Here is a 13,861-nt window from a genome sequence, read left to right on the forward strand (position 1 = left end):
AAAAAGCTGCCTCATAAACAGATACAGAAAAACTTTCTGATTCCTAAGAAAGGCTTGAGGGATATTGACACTGAGTCCAGAGAGGCCTGCATACAAACCTGGTCAGCAATGAGTATAATGAGTTTTATGAATTCTTAATGTCCGCATAAAAAAATGACATGTTAAAGTGGTATAATATGAGTGCAAACATAAATATCATTTTTGCACATGTTAAAAAATACCATTCTTCATTTATTAACATAAAAAAATGCATTTTCTGTGAGGGCATGCACTGAGTTAAAGTCAGCTAGAGCTGTTAACATTTTGTAGAGAGGAAAGCATGCAATGGTAGAGCACTCTTCAACGGTTCAAGAATTTGTTGATTAACCTCACTTCCTGTTTTTTTAAGAGCAGGAAGTTATAGTAATGTCTGTGTGTCCACAGCATGGCCTTGTGAACTTATATCAAACGCTTCACAAATGAAGTGTTAAAATGTATAGGTGCCCGTCAACATGGCTGCTGTGTATCAGACAGATCGAAAGTGGAGATACAGACAGATAGGCCAGAAGATAACAACTAGAGTGAGCTGTGACTCAGACGTATCGGTTTATTCTTGGGAAAACTTTCTTTTACAGCTGTCTCCATCTAAAAACTCTCTGTCCCTCATTCTCTTTCTTGATCCTTTCCTCTTGTATCTCCCTTTCTCTACACACACACATGCACATACACACACACACACACACACACACACACACACACACACACACCAATGGCATACCACAAAATAACACCCCACCCCCCGCCCACAATGTTCTGTAGAAGGCCCTTTGTAGGATGAGCTTTTAGCATTTCCAACCACATGGCTTGCCGTTAGCAAGCTGCATAAGCTGCATCAAAGTACGCGCTTCTTTGTCTCCAAAGTCATCTTAATTTAAATTATATTGTCTCTGGCTGCATTGATAGCACTTTAAGGCCTCCCCCTGCATTTTTGCCCCCCCCCCACATACACACCATGTCCTGCGCATGTTCTAGTTTCTAGTTTCTAGTTTCAGATTTGCTCATGTTAACTTGTGGTGATGCTTGAATGATGTTGGGCATGAACTCTGTAGTCTGGCAGTGTTGTTATCCTATTCTGACACTGTTGCTCATATAACTTAGATGGATAGAGTTGTGTTCTCTTGTGCTGGAAGTCACTCTGGATAAGACCGTCTCAATGAATGCGGTATAATGCAATGTACTCAGCCCGTACACCACTGACACATACTCACACACACACGCTTATTTCTTGGAACGTGTTTCTTGCTTATTCACGGATTCCTTGATGTTTTTTGATGTTTATGAAATGTGCAGAATCATGAAAGACATGGAATGGCCTTTAGTTTGTCACTTGCTCTGGGTAAGGGCATCTGCCAAATGAAGAAATGTAAAGGGTAAACATATATGCACACATACACATGTGCACAGGACAACAAAACAAGACACACAGAGAACAGAGGGGAAGGGAGTGCATCAGAGCGGGAACATATTACAGGAAGTGGTTTAAGATGAAGAAAAGGTTTTTTTTGCTTTTGGCAGGTGGGGGAATACAGTAGGGGGGGCCTAGTGGCAAGACTCATAGGGCTCTTAACCCTATGAGGACTGTAAACTCAATTCCCGAGTAGGTGCTACAGGTGTACCCTTGAACAAAGTACATAAAGTTTTTTTAGTAAATCCCAAGCTGTATGGAAATGTGAGCTATGCAAGTCACTATGGGTAAGAACATCTGCTAAACAAATAATGTTAATAATACATCACTCTTCTGACATGTTGTTTTTGTGTTTTAACAGTGTGTTGCTTAGCACTACAAGCATTTACTTAGTATTGCGTAGCCATCATGTGATTGTCATTGTTTTTTGCTTTGGTTAGCTTCCTGAGTGTATTGTCACTGCTAGGCTAAGTAGTCGGCTTGCCTCTGTCAGCTGGTTGCTCATCCCCTCGTTAACTGAACAGGGCACTTTAGTGGGTGTGTCTGCACTGAAGCGGCAGCCTTGTCTCTCAGCCTCATACAAACACTCATTTGTATAAAGAAAAGGAAGTCTGTCTATGGGAGTCTATTTAGGGAGGCCACTGGGGATGCCTTGTCACACCCCCCCCCCCCCCCCCCCCCCTGCCCGTTATGTGTTGATATTGGGTTGGAATGGTACATTCTTGTTGGGTATTTTGTGTTGCACATTTGAGATCCTGGCCATGTGTTTTGCACTAGCTCTTGTTTGTGTGTGGATGGTGGTGCCCTTGTTTGTGTAACACTTCATGTCTTTTTGTTGAGTGCACTTTGTGCTTGACTTTGGGAGTCTCTCTGGTTAAGAGCATCTGCTGGATGTCAAAAATGTAAAAATAACAAAAACGTACTTATCTAATTCATCACTCTAGATAAGATAATTTGCTAGTTTACAAAATGTAAATGTAATGCAGACGGTGAGGTGGACAGGCAGTAGGCCAATTTGCATTGCCGGTGTTATCTAATTCCAATGACATTTTCATCAGTGACAGGTTCATAGGTGCCACTGAAGAGGAAGAATACAGTGTCATAATTTGTGAACAACTGTTACTCTGCCTGTGAGAGCATTTCATGTAGTGTTTCACATTATATTTTACATTACATTACCTTTTTAAAGTCAGTACAGCAGGGGTCACTGTCCTTTTTTTCTGGCACAGGCTGAAAACTCACCTTTTCAGATTACAGTTTGGCTCCATACACCCTGAGTCCTCCCCTTTATACTGCAGTAAAGGCTTGTAGTAAAGCCTTGTTATACATACAAGCATTAGAAGTGAAAGCCTGCTGACATTAGGCTGACAGGCTTTCAATGTGGAAAAAGCCTCATGGTCAAACTTCTGTGGCAATACAAGCATATGGTGTTACAAGCTTAATGGCTGAAAATGACTGTAGTAGTAATGTTTGTGTGCCTTACGACAGCACTTACTGTGATAGTGTTTCCACAATGGCACTATGTTCTAAGAAAGGCGTGAAGATTTAGTATCTATACAGCCACATGCTTAACCCTATTGAATGCCCTTTTAGAAAGTTACTCAGGGTAAGAGTGTCTGCCAAATGAATAAATGTAAATGTTATAAAGATAGATCTTGACTGAGATAACTGAAGTACCTTGTCCCAGGGTATGACAGCAATGGTCTCAACTGTGAACTACAGCAGCAACTGTTGGGTTACGAGCCTAGCACCTTTAAACCTATCCCCATTTTAAGGGATAGGTTTAAAGCAGGAAACCAGCTGGCCGCAGGCTAATGATAATGACTATAAAGCATTAGGATCGTAACAGTCACTCTCATGATTCCATCAAAACAATCCTGTGGCTGGTATTGCGTTCTTCCACCCTAACTGCGAGCACTGGAAAGTTAGCCAGAGGAAACACTGGCAAGGAAAAACTACCCCGAGGGATTGTATGCTCGTAAGTGATGTATTCGTGGTCTGTGCCACAGTTGTTGACAGACAGGCAATAATAGACACTTTCTAATACAAATCCCCACTTCCCTTTTCAGATTCCCATCAAAGTCCAGTTTTCTTACGTTTTGAACGCCTCAGAATCAGTGGCATACTGGTGAATAGTAGCAGAAGTTTGGCCATTTCAGACGAATTTCCTGAGAAGTGCACAGAGGACTTTACTTTTGTTGGCACTTTGGCTTCGTTCCAGATGCAGAGCCAAGTGTTGTTATCTGGTTTTGGCTTTTTGCATAAGTAAACCGATCATTTGTGTAACCTAGAGAGTCAGCCTGTTTCCTTCTTCTGTCCAGCTTTGAATGCTATTTGTTTTATTCTTTTTCCAGGTTTACACGATCAGTGTCTCACATGTGAGGTCCAGGGCTATTCAGTAGCATTAGCAATATCTACACCCAAGCACTGTCTCAATAATGGCTGTTTTTTAAAAATGATGGGAGTGTTCATAAAAATGAGAAATGCCAGGCCTACAGACACACAGGACTGTAAAATTTTAACATTAATTGTGACGTTTGTCCATAACAGAAAGAGTTCATATAAAGCTTTTTGCATAATCTGAAATACATCAAGCTGAAAACGTAGTACTGAAAACTTACATGACTTTTCGTAGTGCAAAAACTGAACAATGACTAACTCATTATCTGGTCACTGTAATCTCTGAAACCACTGTAGCCTAGTGCCAAGTGGAGCTGTTCACTGTGCCCTGGCTCTTGTCAGTCACACAGGACTGTGTCGTTGCAGGTGTGGCCAAATTTCCAACACACTGACCAGCAGGGTCGAGCATTGAGCAGGGCAATCACAAAAAAAAAACTGCTTAAGCAGGTTCAAGCTCAAGACTTAAATAGGTTGTTGATGATATTTCTCAATATTTGACAGTGAGACCAAAGTCTATGTGGAGGAGGAGGCCTAACTGGTTTGAAGATGTGAAACTTCTTCAAAAATACACCAATGCCTGTGAGTACTGATGATGTACTGCAAACATGGCTGTGGATGAGTGCACAGAGTTAAAAAGAGGAACTCAGAGGTGTTTCACATGCAGGTGTTCATTTACAGCGACTTCCTTCTACCAAATATTTTCTCTCCTCCTTCTACTCTCTTTCTTCTCTCCCTATCTCCACCGGCAGGACTATAGATTTTAGACTGACGACTCAAAAACTTGTGAACAAGGTTACTCACCTGGGGTGTGACAAGCATATAGACATTATATGTAGTTCTGATATAGGCTTTCCACAAGATTTTGGAGTGTTTCTGCGGGAATTCATTCTGTAGAGCATTTATGAGGTCAGGCACTGATGTTGGACCAGAAGGCCTGGCTCGCAATCTCCGTTCCAGTTCATCCCAAAGGTGCTCGATGGGGTTGAGGTCAGGGCCCTGTGCGGGCCAGTCAAGTTCTTCCACACCGAACTCATCAAACCATGTCTTTATAGTCCTTGCTTTGTGCACTGGGGCACAGTCATGTTGGAATAGAAAAGGGCAAAGGGCCTTCCCCAAACTGTTGCCACAAAGTTGAAAGCATAGTATTGTCCAAAATGTCTTGGTATGCTGAAGCATTAAGATTGCCCTTCACTGGAGATAAGGGGCCTAGCCCAAACCCTGAAAAACAGCTGCAGCCAAATACTTTTGTCCATATAGTGTATATTACATATATACACACACACACACACATATATATATATATATATATATATATATATATATATATATATATATATATATATATATATATATAGAGAGAGAGAGAGAGAGGGAGAGAGACAGGGAGAGAAATTAGTATGTAGAATTCAAACAGAGCTCCAAAGCTGTAAATTTGATAGACCTGTTCTTCACCCCCTGTATTGACACACACTTGCATACACACACATGCAGCGCACACACATGCTTGCGTGCACAAAACAAGTCAAGGATGGGCAAAAACACAAGTACAATAGAGGACAACACTCCCATAATGCCAAGTGCACAAAGGTCACCTGGCCCAACCCCAACCCACACCTCATTTGCTCAGCATGTAGCAGGGAGGCACCATTCAAAAGCTCTGCTTTGTTACTCATTGCCAGTTGCCTCACACTCATAAAAGGCTTGACTGGGACTTTGTCCACGGGCCTGGAAGGAAGAGATGCTAAAATAAGATAGCTGAGAATAAGGCGTGTGCCTTCCACAGGTGTTACTATCCTTTCTCCATAGATTTGCATCCCACGCTGGTTTCTGATCAGCGGGGTAGGTGACTCATGTCTTTTTAATAATGAAGGAATGTGTATGCAGGCATGGGGTAGTCGTGGGAGGGGAGTTCTTGAGAAGTACTTGAGCACACACCACACCTTAAGGAGGAGACTTGTTAATATGAGTTTCATTTTAGTCCTCAGGAGAAACCTGGAGAATTGCAGTGGCCTGTTAGCACAATGTGTGCGCCACCAGTGTTTCACTTTCCCCCCCACCCTTCTCATTTACTCCAAAACATGCTGTGGTACATCACCATTATGTCTTTGTCCCACTGATGCTCTCATTATGGGCAAAAGTTTGCATTTCTTTCATTTTTCATATATTACAGAATACACCTTACATTGAGTGAATACAGGTTAAGTGCCTTTTTACATTATATCTATTTAGAAAACACAAGTGTGGAGCCACTCCAGAGCCACTTGCACAGCTTTTACATGTTATCCATTTACAGTGCTTTACAGGAAATTTGGGGTAGGCTTTTTGGCGAGGGGTGCATCAGCAGTTACCACACCTGAGAATGGAACCGTTTTATGGGCCTGGCACCAATGCGGTAATGCCACACTGCTCCACCTTTCCCCAATCCATCCACCTGCCGGTGTTACCTATACTCTGGAAATATCCAAACAAGCACCTGGGCCTTGTTTCTCAGACTCATAGCAGGCCTATGAACCAATAGTGTGTGAACCAGTTAGAAAAAACGCACTAACGAAAGGAAATGTTACCTAAAAGTGTTACACTTTTAGGCCGGAGCTTGTTTCTTCTCTTTTCCATTGAAAGATGGCAAAGATCCAAAGATTCTGAAATTCTCTTTTTTCGTCATGGGAAACTCTGATGCAGCACATACCTCAACCATGCCTCTTTATTTGTGCAAATCAAGCTGAAAGGCCATTTTTCAAGAGCGCATTTCAGAGGAGCAAAAAAGAATAAAAAACTTGACCAACTTCTCCCCTCTGCGAAAAACGTGTCAGGCACAGCACCTGCTCAGAGCTGCCTCAGTTCCAGTAATGGGGGGGGGGGGGTTCACCTCTGGGGGTATAGTGTGAATCTGACCTGTCAATATCCAGTGGCCACCAATAGGAACTCCAGCAGATCCAAGGATATCAGACATTATAAAAGCTGTGGTGAGCTCCCCCACCTTAGTGCTGCACCAATTCCTGTGGGGTGAAGAGCTGGAGATACCACACTCCTTGGGACAGATTTGTGTGTGTCGTGTGTGAGTCTATGCCCATGTAAGTGCTTTGCCTTGGTTAAACTGGTAATAGTACTATTGTTTGTAGAGAAAGGGTGATATGCATGTGTTAAATGGATATTATGTGTTCACTGTAATTACAATCATTTTTGTCTGTTATTTGTCTGTTAATGTCAGACGAAACGATTATTCTACTGTTACAACCACAATATACACACAGGACCTCAAGCAGTCATCCTTCTTGTGCATGCGCAGTAGTGTAAGGTTGCAGCCCCCTAAGCAGCAGGCTACTAGCTTACAGCCACATTGTGTGCACCAAGGCTCTGAGAGAAGAGCTTCACTGCTTATTCACATGTAATGTACCAACTGCAGAGGAAATGTGTGAATGCAAAGCTGTAGGAAGGCTGTAGTGTAGTTAAGTTGCATTGTTTAGAGGGCTACCATTTCATTGAAATATCCATACACTATTTACCACCATGTACTTACATCAGCAATTGAATTCTCCTGTTCCAGTACACTATACTGTGTAGTAAGAACCTTTATTTTTTATAAATGCTGTAAACTAGCATTATTGCCAAGCATAATATATAGCGAATTCAGTATATTGATTCATATGGCCTAATTCTGTTCCTCCTCATTCCCTCTAAGGTAAACACACACACATACGCACACACATTAAATAAGCCCTGAACTGGATACCTGACTCCTGTGTTATGACTGACATACCGCTGAGACAACAACATTATCCTGAACCCAGGTGAGACTGCCCACTCAATTTCAGTAGCTGTTGCTCTGTGCCTCTGTCACTGTTGTCTACAGGTCTCTTATACAGTCATAATGACTCTATGACTACATTTTTGAGTTTCGCAATAAATATAGCCTCAATGATACAGTTCACTCTGTGTTTTCGATGTGTAAATTCAAGGGAAGTCCTCCCTCTCTTCTTATTTCCCTCCTGTGGTTTGGGCTGTGACACCTCTGTGCTGCTCTCTTCCTGTATTCTCCACCCCCTCCCCCCTCCCCCTGTCACCCACACACTGGCTGGACAGCAACAGTTTCCTGGTTTGTCTCGATCGCCCCCATCTGGCCATAGGTGTCCCAGAGGACTCAGCATCTTACCTGTCCTCCATTGGTGCACCCTGGAGGGGTGGTGGCGGGGGGTGGAGAATACAGAGGAAGAGAGCAGCACAGAGGTGTCACAGCCCAAACCACAGGAGGGAAATAAGAAGAGAGGGAGGACTTCCCTTGAATTTACATATCGAAAACACAGAGTGAACTGTATCATGTCACCCAATGACATATGTTAAGCTAAAATAAGAATCTCTATGTTCCAGCTACTAACTGATTCTTTAAACAAATGCCACATTCTCTGTTGGTACACTCTTATTTGGTAAATGACATACCAAGTCACTGTCAGTAAAGGCCCCTTAGGAAAGCCCAAAACTGCACACCGGCTACAGCACACATATCTCTGGGAAAAGCTGCTTTCCTTCCTGACCAACTACCTACCTGCTAGCAGCTGATTAGGTGCTGTTTTTTCTTATTTGCAAGCTAGCTGGCAATTGCACTGCGTGCAAGGCAAAATTTTCTTCAGCTGCTTTATTGCATGCACAAGAGCATATTAAAAACTGAACTAGGCCTGCATTTTCCAGTTGCTCATGTCTTCTTCAGGTTTCAGCCTATTTTAAATGATTAATGATGTTTTAAAATCTCTCACTTTTTCTTGGATGGAGGAGATATTAGATGGTGAAACCCCTTCATGCAAGCTACAATATATATAACTCTATTTACCCACTCCTGCTGCGGGGATGTGTTCTCTTTAATCTCCATGACGCTGTGTTATCTGTTGCTTCATGGGAACAGTCTTCCAAGGTTGAACTCTTGGCAGACAGTCCTTTGGCACCACACCAAAGGAGAGAATGCTTGAAAAGGACCATGTTTCCTCATTAGTTGTAAATCATGCTCGTCAGTCCAGCATCAAGGTAGGAAATAAGGTAAGGAACATGTGGGGTTAAAGGTGGCCTCACAGGGGTTGTGTGGAAATGGTCAGATGTCTTAAGATGTGTCAGATTTCACATACTTTCCTGCATCAGGTGCAGACATATGAGACCTCTGCAACACCTCCTGCAACACCTGAAACCTCTCTTTAACATCTAAAGAAGGTCTTTCTGTAAGTTAAGATTTCCTGAGTATGGCCAGTGATAAAGCTTAAGTCTCTGTCTTAGCCTTTATTGAGTCATTCACAGCAAATATACATTCAATTAGCAGCAATGTGTTATACAGTAACTGTGATGTGAAACACATGTTGATAATATAGCTTGAAAACAGCTTCTATAAACCTGGCATAACATCTGCTGACCTCAGTGAAAGCTGGAACAAGCATCCTTATGTGAACTCATGTGCCCGCATCACATACTTTAGTTAGCTTTCGGTCATTTTTGCCCTGTGAGTGGTATGTTAAAGTCACAGGGATTATTTTCAAAAAAAATAAAGTAGGTTGGAATCAGGTAGAGTATAGCATCTCTTTTTCATCCCTAATGAACCCTAGGATGTGACGGTAAGAGGTGGTATTGTCATGAAGCACCTAAATAACATGCAGATAAATATGTTCTAATTTTTCTATCCAGTAGGTCAATTTCTCATGCTGGTCCTCTGTGTGAAAGAGACAGCAGCACAAATGAACAGAACTGAGTGATTTACCCACAGAAATGGCCCCCATCACCCCATGGCACCCCTCCAGAGGAACATAAACCCCACCCTCTATTCATGCATCTACTTTAACATATCTCTCTACAGTTCCTGCAGTATATAGCGATACCCAGTCCAGTGCAGAGACAGAATTCTGTGTGGCATTATAATGTGAGCATCAGACCAGGGTGAAGTCTGTGGCACCGGCCTTTGTGATGAATGATCTCAGGGTGTGCAGTGAGCAGGAAGAGGAAGGGAGGGGGGCAGGAATGAGCTGCAGGGGGAGCAGAATCACAGCAGGATCCAAGAACAGGCAGGCCAACATCAACAACGTCTTCTCCTGGGACTTGTGAATGTCCAGCTTGCTGGGCTGAGTCCTCCCTTTTCCAAGATGCTGCTATCCATTGTTATGTTTTTTTTCCGCTCACACAGGAATTCCATGCTTAGTTCCATGCTTAGTTTGAAGGCTGGCCTCCTCTGAGGCACTGTGCTGCCTGTTGTTATTGCAGGCTGGCGATTGGCTCGCTGACCAGCCACACGCCAGGCCTGAATGTGAAGCCCAGCTAATTGAGGCAGACCTGGAGGCAGGTGTGCATGCAAGACCAGCTGAACGAGGCAGCGAGGCTAGATCAGAGGAGGAGTGAGGCACAGCGTTGGCCGAAAACGATGAGTCACATCAGATGGGAGATCCGTTCAAATAAAAAAAAAAAAAGGTGCCAGTGATTTCAGAGATACATTGTTTCAGAGTTACAAACAAATGAAGTTGTCTCAAAGGAAAGACCAAAATATTTTTGTATCTGCATTATATGGAAAGTGTGGGCAGTAATCACTGTACAATAAGAGGTGAATTGCAGGCGGAATTAGAAAATGCATGACGCCTGCACGGTTAGACTGTTGAACTGCTAACATGGCCACCTGTAGACAATACCCTGTAGATGTGACAACTGTAGACATGACAACAGTGCATTTGAAGTCTGTCATGGATTAGATATGAGAGATATGAGAGACATGAGAACTGTATAGAAGTAAGAAGTATATGAGAACAAGTCTATACACGCTTTGTTTAATGTCACCCCAGGACAGCTTGACGTAATTACCAGGAAAACTTTAATTGTTGAAACATTAAACGTTTGTCTGTTTTTAATATGTGGCCTGAACAATATATGAAATAACAACATGCAAAGTTTAACAGAGATGAAGACATTCACACATACGTAATTCTCTCAGGTGATCAGCTACACCAATATATATTTTTTAATTTTAATGTTTTATTAATTTAAGAGATTTTAAACTTTGTAATACAGTAAACACAAATGCAATACATGTTTTGAATAAAGATAGAGAGATTGTAAAAGTAGATGGAGATTAAAAAATACAAAAAGAGTGACATTTCTTGTGAAGTAGTCAAATACATTTTGTGTTTTTATATATCTTGTTACTTCTGGCAAAACTGTTGACTCGTAAACTCACATTTTAGTGTCAGCATTTTGATTTGTAAACACTTCTATGCAAAAGAGGTATGTAGGTAATGTACTGAATTCCAATGTACAATGCCAAATGAATTTTCAACAGAGAAAGAATTGTTTTTGCTGTGAAATCCACTAAAGCCCATACCAGCGAAGAGACCATGGCTGGGGGTGAATTCACAAAATGCAATTCAGTTCAGTTCTCTCTCCCTGCAAATTCCATAAGTTCAATTTCAGTTCCAGTCCAACCCTCAATTCAAAGTCAATTTAATTTCTCTCAATTCCAATTTTAAGTCAATTTAAAAATCCAATTCCCAATTCAATGCTCTCCCACAACAATTCCCTCTCTAGACCAATTAATTTCCCTCAGTTTAAATTTCCTTATGTCCCTTAAGTCAAGCCCACCCTTACAAAAAAGAAGTTTATTCAAGTGTGCTATTAGTATACTTCTTTTAAACTAAAGATATGTCAGTATGCTTTCAGTTTACTTTTTATGTACTTATCAGAGATATACTAAACAAAATTATACTTAAGTATACTTGGCTTGTACTGACAAGTAGGCCTATACAGAAAAGTTTTAAGTATATTTGTCCTATACTTGTACTTAATCTTTTGATCGAGATATACTGAAGAAAAGTATAATTAAGTATTCTTGCCTTATACATAAAGTACTCTTGGCTTGTAGTTGTGCATACTCCTTTGATAGAGTAGCCCATGAAATACTTATTTCACACATATTGGCTTCTTTGAGGTAGTAATCCAGCAAATCTTTTACATATACTATCTTATAAACTTACATGTTCAAGTTTATAGTAACAAGTCAGCTTTGGGGTGGAATAGCTTAGAGTAAATAGTACATGGGTGGAACTGAACCTTATCTTTTTTGTACAGAGTGTTATTAACCCACACAGAAACAGATAAACATTTGGCTGATTTTATTGACAATTCTTCCAAGGTGTGAGAGCCCGACCGATGCAGGATTTTTAAGACCGATACTGATTTTGATATTTGAGGATTTTAAAATCTGATAATGATATATCGCCGATATTCTTCTTTTTTTTCAGAAGACCACGTGAAAAGAATTTTTGTTTCCATTTAGTTGAACATTTTGTGGTTGGATTTGCGGTTTCTCTGTCTCAGGATGGCCATTTAACAGGGCAAAAATTGTAGAGAAGTACAACCTGTTTGTGGGCAGCCAGGGACTGATTTGAGAGAGGCTGCATGACACAAATTCTAATATCAACCTTCCCTAAAGACTGTGTTCATACTGTGTGTTTGTTGTGTTTTGTTTTGAACTGGAATGTCGATTTGAGTTGTTATGTTCTCATATTTTGCCATCCAATACAATATTTGTTTGAAAATTTTGATTTATAAAGAAAACAAATATGTTTATCATGAGTATGTCTTGTGAATTTTTATATGTGTAGTCCACTGGTAGTTTTCATTAACTTCAGGTCTACTTAAAGTACAGTTAAAGGTATATTTCAAAGATTTTGTGTGTTCAGTGTTCACAGTGTGTTCTTTGCTATAAGATTATGGATTTGTCATTTCAGAGAGCCCAGAACTGAAATTAAGATATATATGCCTTGATTGAAAACATTTTAAATTACCGTCGATGCTGTAAGGTATTTTTGGGAGAGAGTAAAAAAAAAAAAAAAAAAAAAATATATATATATATATATATATATATATATATATAAATATGAAGAGCAGCAACGGACTCTGCACTTTCTGCACTACCCATTTTCATCACAAGGTGGCACCTATAATCTCAACATCTTAATTTTTTATTATTAATTCTAACCTGTTCTCGTGCCCTAGCCATTGAATGGAAACGGCCACCAGTGGTTCATGATGCTGCTCTGACCGAACCCTGACGACAGGATGTTGTGAGGGAAAATGGCAGCCATCAGTGATAAGTGCGCAATCCCGCTCTGGTTTTATTTGAAGAAGCAACAGAAGAACCAGCGTGTAAAATACAGTCCACAACGTGAATTGCAAGAATTACTGTTATAAGAGTAAACTCCATATATTGATCAACGACACTGGAACAGATTCATTCTGTTACTAACAATGATACTAAATGAGCAAAGGTGGGGCCGGGCAACCTTACCACTGTGCCCACCTTGCGCTCGATTCTCACTGACAGTTGAGTGACATAATCAGTGCCCGCACCCGCATGCATGAAAAAGCGCTCTGACAACAAGTAGCTAAGACGCTGGACACTTGGACTGAAGCACTGAGAAAACAGCGACACACCATACAACAGTGTGAGGAACTTTAGTAATGTAAGGTATGCACTTGGCTTTCAGAGATGAAGCAGGATGAAGAGGATCACAATGATACTCAGTCACTGCAGAATTCAGAGGCGTAGACTCAGGCTTAGTGTCAAGGCTGTTCTCAATTGCAACGTTACACGACACGGACACACACGCACACAACCACTCCAACCAATTGCAAAGCAGACAATTTATCGACCATTTGCTGAAGAACACTTGTTTCTTACTAAAAGGTTGAACCGTTGAGAAAAAATTGACGTCACGACGTCCACGCAAGTTATCACAAATGACAGGGAGCAAGGTTATTGGACAAACAAATCAGCATTTCCCAGCAAGCTTTCTGCCTTCGTAACTTTTGAGAAGAAATCAACCAAATTAAATGAGTGGCGGGCTGAAATAATATTTATTTTTTATTAAACATGCAGTTTTGGAACATTTCAATAAGGCCAAATAAAACACATAAAACTAGGCTATGACTCAAGTGTAAGTGTTATACACAAGGTAGGACTGGGGCTGGGCATGTCCACTCCCGACAGATGCATAATTTGTTGCT

The sequence above is a fragment of the Megalops cyprinoides genome, chromosome 16 (assembly GCF_013368585.1).
Source record: "Megalops cyprinoides isolate fMegCyp1 chromosome 16, fMegCyp1.pri, whole genome shotgun sequence".
NCBI classification, from domain to species: Eukaryota; Metazoa; Chordata; class Actinopteri; order Elopiformes; family Megalopidae; genus Megalops; species Megalops cyprinoides.